This window comes from Heloderma suspectum, chromosome 1 (assembly GCF_057233095.1).
Source record: "Heloderma suspectum isolate Gila_16-S chromosome 1, 16-S_ref, whole genome shotgun sequence".
Classification (NCBI taxonomy): Eukaryota; Metazoa; Chordata; class Lepidosauria; order Squamata; family Helodermatidae; genus Heloderma; species Heloderma suspectum.
The window spans coordinates 175363162-175369161 of NC_139458.1; positions in this window are offsets into that span (position 1 = coordinate 175363162).

A 6000-nucleotide genomic window follows, 5' to 3' on the forward strand; every position below is an offset into this window, starting at 1 on the left:
GGGAAAATTTACCTGATGAATTTCTGCTAGTCGCACAACTGTCAAAAGCATACACAGGAGCCCTGCCAGGGGGTGGATGGAATTGGCTCAAGGTGATCTGGTCCACTTCTAAAAAAACCCACCTCAAGTGTGATAAGGCTTAAGTTTTCCCAATGCTCTCCTCCATAACCCCCTAAAACAGGGGTGGGGAACCTCAGGCCTGGGGGCCAAATCTGGCCCTCCTGGGCTCCCAATCTGGCCCTCCAGAGTTCCTCAGGTGGCCATACCCCTTTCCCCCAACCACTAAATGTTTGGTGGCTTGCTACCTTTTATAGATTTCCCCCCATTTTTCCCCTCTCCCAAAGCTTAGTAAGAGCTGTAAGCTACAATATACCAGTATTTTTTTGTATTTTTGTCCCTTTTTGCCTTCATCACTGGAACGTAGCCCCCAAGAGCTTGTCTGAAATGGAATTTGGCCCTTGGGCTGAAAGATGTTCCCATCCCTACCCTAAAATATACATAGTAAAATGTAAGAACTGCCTTCCTGGATCAAACCAGGGGTCCCTCTAGTCCAATATTCTGTTTCCAGCAGTGTCCAGCCAGATGCTTCAGGGAGAACCCAACACAAAGAGGATGGTATGTCCTTTGTTTTCTCCTGTCCCAGCACCTTGTATGCCAAGATCTACTTGCTTCTGTATATGAAAGTTCCATTTAACGATCACTGCTAAATAAGGATATAGATGCAGATAATGATAGCGCAATTCCCACCCTTTCTTGTTGCATCTGGAGAATGCTTTTGCCAAAAACAAATAAACAGAAACGCAGTCACTGTGGAAGACAATTAGTTTCATCCACTTCAAATATGGCATCTGTACCATCAATCAGTTCCACAGCTGTACATCCAGCATGTGTGTGTGCATGTGCATGCACATAAACACACACACTTATGTGCAAATATCTAATTTATGCCATGTACCTATTGCAGCTTTGTTTATTTAAGTCACATCCTCTAACACCACAGCTTGTCTGTCCAGCTGTGCATAATTTGCTACAAGGTCTGTAACAATATATGAGAGAGAAGTTAACTTAGAATGATTTTTTTTTAAATGACACAACATAATGAAGTTGCTGTAGTATCTCCAAACAGTATCAAGTGCTTCTCGGTTAATAAGACTCTCAGTTTAATTTTTCAATTTCATTTTGACATATACTATTTATTATAGCATACACTATTTTTCTCCTGTGATCCTCAAATCATTCTCCCTGGAGGACTTGTAAAAAACAAGTTGTTTTGCAGTGCGTTCTTATACATGTCTACTCAGAAGTAAGTCAGACTTGGTTCAATGGGGCTTACTCCCAGCTAAGTGGGTATAGGATATGATACCTTACACCTGTTTATGGATTGTCTTCATACATTCCTTGTTTGACTTAATTTTGGTATGACTGTATCACTTAAACATAGCATTTTTTTCTTTTTAGGCCCTATGGAGAAAACCCATTTAAATGTTCTTTCTGCTGACGCTTAAGTTTTTTTTTCTCATTTGAGAAGTTTCATTAGCAGGACTGTGGTTCCAATTTCCTTACTGCATATCACGTGAATGGTTATGATTTGGAAAATATATTGATCTTAAAGGAAATCGCTCCTTCCTCTGAAAATTTGATTCATGATGTTATCTTCATGACTGACTTTTAAAGATGGCCTTTTATTTCATTCTTCATGATTTGCTAAAATTATGCCTCAGTGGAACAGTGAGAGATTTCTCTCTTCATCTTACTATAAGTTTTATTTTTTATAATTATCTCAGCTTGCCATTCATATTTTCCTTTCTACTCATATACTCTGTAGTGTTATGTCTGCAAAGCTAGAATGAAAATAAATCTTAGTCTAAGCTTTTCTGTAAGTCCCATCTGTCTTTTTTATAGCACAATTTCCAACCGATATGCTGTTTCGTTGTTTCTAGATGTCTACTTTTCAAAACCCATTGGTGTTATTCCCATTGTCTCCATGCTGGACTAAATTAGCATCACATTAGAATAAGCATCAAAGCTTTGAACTGGTGCAAAGACTAGTGGTGGCTTCAAATGCCTTCAGAATATTAAAGAAGGTGTTGCATATAAACGTAGCAAATAAATAATAATAGAGGTGTACAACTTTTAACAAAATCTGATTACTCCATTTTATCCTGCCCTTCCTTGGGGCAGTGTACACAGTTTCCCCTCACCCATCTTATCTTCACAACAACCCTCTTTGGTAGGTTATGCTGAGAGATAGTGACTGGTCCAAGGTCATCCAGTAGGCTTCATAGCTAAGAGGGGATCTTATAGTACACTGATGACACAAGTGAATTACTATGCTGAATGTAGCCCATAAGCCTTGTATGGTGGCCACCCAAGGTTCAATAAACCAGAGGTTCAATTGGGACTGCCAAAACAGGGGGAGTTGTCACCCATCGTGTTCTTTGGGGCCCCTTGCAACTCTATGATTCTATTAGTGAGTTTCCTGCATTGTCAGGGGTTGGACACGATGGTCTTTGAGGTAATTTCCAACTCTGTGATCTCGTTATTTTGCTTAGATGGTCATGCAGGCCTCGTGTAGCACATGAGGAAGTTGTATGCATACACCCTGAAAGGCTGTGATATAAAAGTAAGGACTAAAATTATCTCAGCTTGCCATTCATATTTTCCTTTCTACTCATATACTCTGTAGTGTTATGTCTGCAAAGCTAGAATGAAAATAAATCTTAGTCTAAGCTTTTCTGTAAGTCCCATCTGTCATTTTTATAGCACAATTTCCAACCGATATGCTGTTTTGTTGTTTCTAGATGTCTACTTTTCAAAACCCATTGGTGTTATTCCCATTGTCTCCATGCTAGACTAAATTAGCATCACATTAGAATAAGCATCAAAGCTTTGAACTGGTGCAAAGACTAGTGGTGGCTTCAAATGCCTTCAGAATATTAAAGAAGGTGTTGCATATAAGCGTAGCAAATAAATAATAATGCCCATAGTTTAGCGGCAGAGCTATGGGCATGATATGCTTTATATGCAAGGTCCCTGGTTCAAACCCTGGTATCTCCAGGTCAAAGGATGTTAGGAAATAGAGCTGCAAAATACCTCGGCCAGAACCATGGAGAGCTACTGCCTGTGAGGGTAAGCAGAGAAAGATCTGACTCAGTACAAGGCAGCTTCATATGTTTCTAGTTGTCCTAGGTCTAACAGCCAGGCTTATTGGGAAATCTGGAGTATTTTGAAGACTGCATCCTTATTCCTGCTGGATTGGATTGGCTGATTATCATTCATCATCATCATATACCACTTTATAATAAAATCTCTAAGGGATTTACATATAAATTAGATCACATTTAAATACACTACTAAAATAATTTCAACTACAATAATAATACACAGCAATACAAGGAACAGCATATGATTAAGGTAAGGTAAGGTTCCTCCTGTGCAAGCACCGAATCATTGCTGACTATGCAATGACTATGCAAGGGGCACCGCTTTCGCTGGCGTTTTCATGGCAGACTGTAGCGGGGTGGTTTGCCATTGCCTTCCACAGTCGTGACTACCTTTCCAGATTGCAAGCCAGAGAAAGCCTGGGACAATAAGGGCTTTTTCAGGAGGTGTTTAAAACATGCTACATTTTTTGTCTCCCAAACTGCATGAGGAAGGGTTTTCCAGACGGAGGGTTTTCCAGAGGGTAGGGGCTGCCATTGAGAAGGCTTGCCTTCCAGATATTACGTGTCAACATTCTGTTGGTTGTGGAATGACATAAGGCCTCCTCTGATGATCTTAACGGTTGACTGGGTATATATAGGGGAAGGCGGTCTGCTAGGTATCCTGGTCCCAAGTTGTTTGGGGCTTTGTATGTCAACAACAGCTCATAACTGCATCCAGGCACTGGTGCTAAACATGCATGGCCTCTCCTGACTCAGACGTTAACAGAGAAATAGAGGTGGGTGTCAGCATACTGGTGACATCTTGCCCCAAATCTCCTAATGACCATTCCCAGTTACTTCATATAGATATTAAATAACATTGGGAACAAAATACCCCTGTGGCAGGGGGCCAAGCCATAGTTACCCAATGTTATTCTCTGGAATCAACCTCACAAGAGTCAAATCACTGTAGAATGGTGCCCCCAGCTCCCAACTCAATGGAGATGGTACAGCTTAGACTTTAAGGGAGCAATCCTATCTGGGTTGACAGTTTCCTCTGAGCCTGGGGGCAACTGCCTATCCAGTGCAGGGCAGGAGTAGTAGTGAGGAATGGATCTCCTCTGTGCTCCTGCCGCCTGGCTTTTGCGGCTAGACAGCCGATTTCAGCTGTCTAGCCATGGTGTCTCGGAGCGCGGGAAGTGGCAGCTGGATGACACATCCCTGGCACGCCTCTGCTCCATGCTCCTCTTCCGAGCGCAGAGTGTGGGGCCATTCTGCGCTGCCTATGAGGTGGCATGGGAGGGGTGGAGGTCGGTTCTCAGGTAACCGACCTCAGACTGCGGACTCCGAGGTTGGTTCCTGGAAACTGACCTATCCTATGGCCATCTAGCCACCGACTAGCGGCCATAGGATTGCACCCTGAAAGAAGCTAGTAGACACTTCCAGCCTGTGTTCCTACTGTCACTTCTGAAATGAGTCTAAAATCCAAGACTTGCCAGCAGCTATGTCAGGATCCTGAAAAGACTCAGAACAGCCTGATCCTGTATATGCTTACTTAGAACCAATCCCCAAAGGCAATAAATGGTAGGTATCATCAGGCTCTTTTCCAGAGAGTTTTCTCTTCGCATTAGGTGGCCAAAATATTTGAGCTTCAGCTTCAGTATCTGTCCTTCCAATGAGCACTCAGGGTTGATTTCCTTTAGTATGGACTGATTTGACCTCCTTGCAGTCCAGGGGACTTGTAAGAGTCTTCTCCAGCACCACAGTTCGAAAGCATCAGTTCTTCGGCGCTCAGCCTTCCTTATAGTCCAGCTCTCACAGCCATACATTACTACTGGGAAAACCATAGCTTTGATTAGACAGACCTTTGTCGGCAAGGTGATGTCTCTGCTTCTTACTATGCTGTCTAGGTTGGCCATAGCTTTCCTCCCAAGGAGCAAGCGTCTTTTAATTTCATGGCTACAGTCACCGTCTGCGGTGATCTTGGAGCCCAAGAAAGTAAAATCTGTCACTGCTTCCATTTCTTCCCCTTCTATATGCCAGGAAGTGATGGGGCCAGATGCCATGATCTTAGTTTTTTTAATGCTGAGTTTCAAACCAGCTTTTGCACTCTCCTCTTTCACCCTCAGCAAGAGGCTCTTGAGATCCTCTTCGCTGAAGGCAAAAGGAGAAGGGGACGGCAGAGGATGAGATGGCTAGATAGCATCACCGATGCAATGAATATGAACTTGAGCACACTCCGGGAGAGAGCGCAGGACAGGAAGGCATGGAGTGCTATGGTCCATGGTGTCACGAAGAGTCGGACACGACTGAACGACTGAACAACAACAAATCATCTTGCCAAAAGCAATACTTCTTACACACACACAAGAGAAAAAAAATCCTAAATCTAACAGTATCAAAAATTGAAAATATGGGTGGGAAACTATCTACACTTGAACATGATAGAATTTTTGCAAGCAAGTTTTGAGATAAAATAATTTGCTAAATAAAATAAAGAATAAGTTCCATGAAGTTCAATAGTACCTGCTGTCACCACACTGTGCAGCTATAGGCTATTTATTTACAATGGACATAATCCTTTGCATTATTTTGGAAGAAGATAACAAATTATAAGTGGATGTGCATTTGAGCAAATAAATAATCTAAAAGACCTGTACAGTATGATCTTAAGCTTGTTTAGCTATCCATAAGTCTCACTGAATTCAAGGGGGCTTAATCTTTCCTACATGCACTTAGGGCTGTAGTCCTAGTTTTTATCCAGAGACTTGCATTACTCTACATTAACAGAAATTGAGTCAAAATTACCTTCCATCGCTTTCCTTCTAGCTTATACTCTGAGAAGATGTTATGGCCG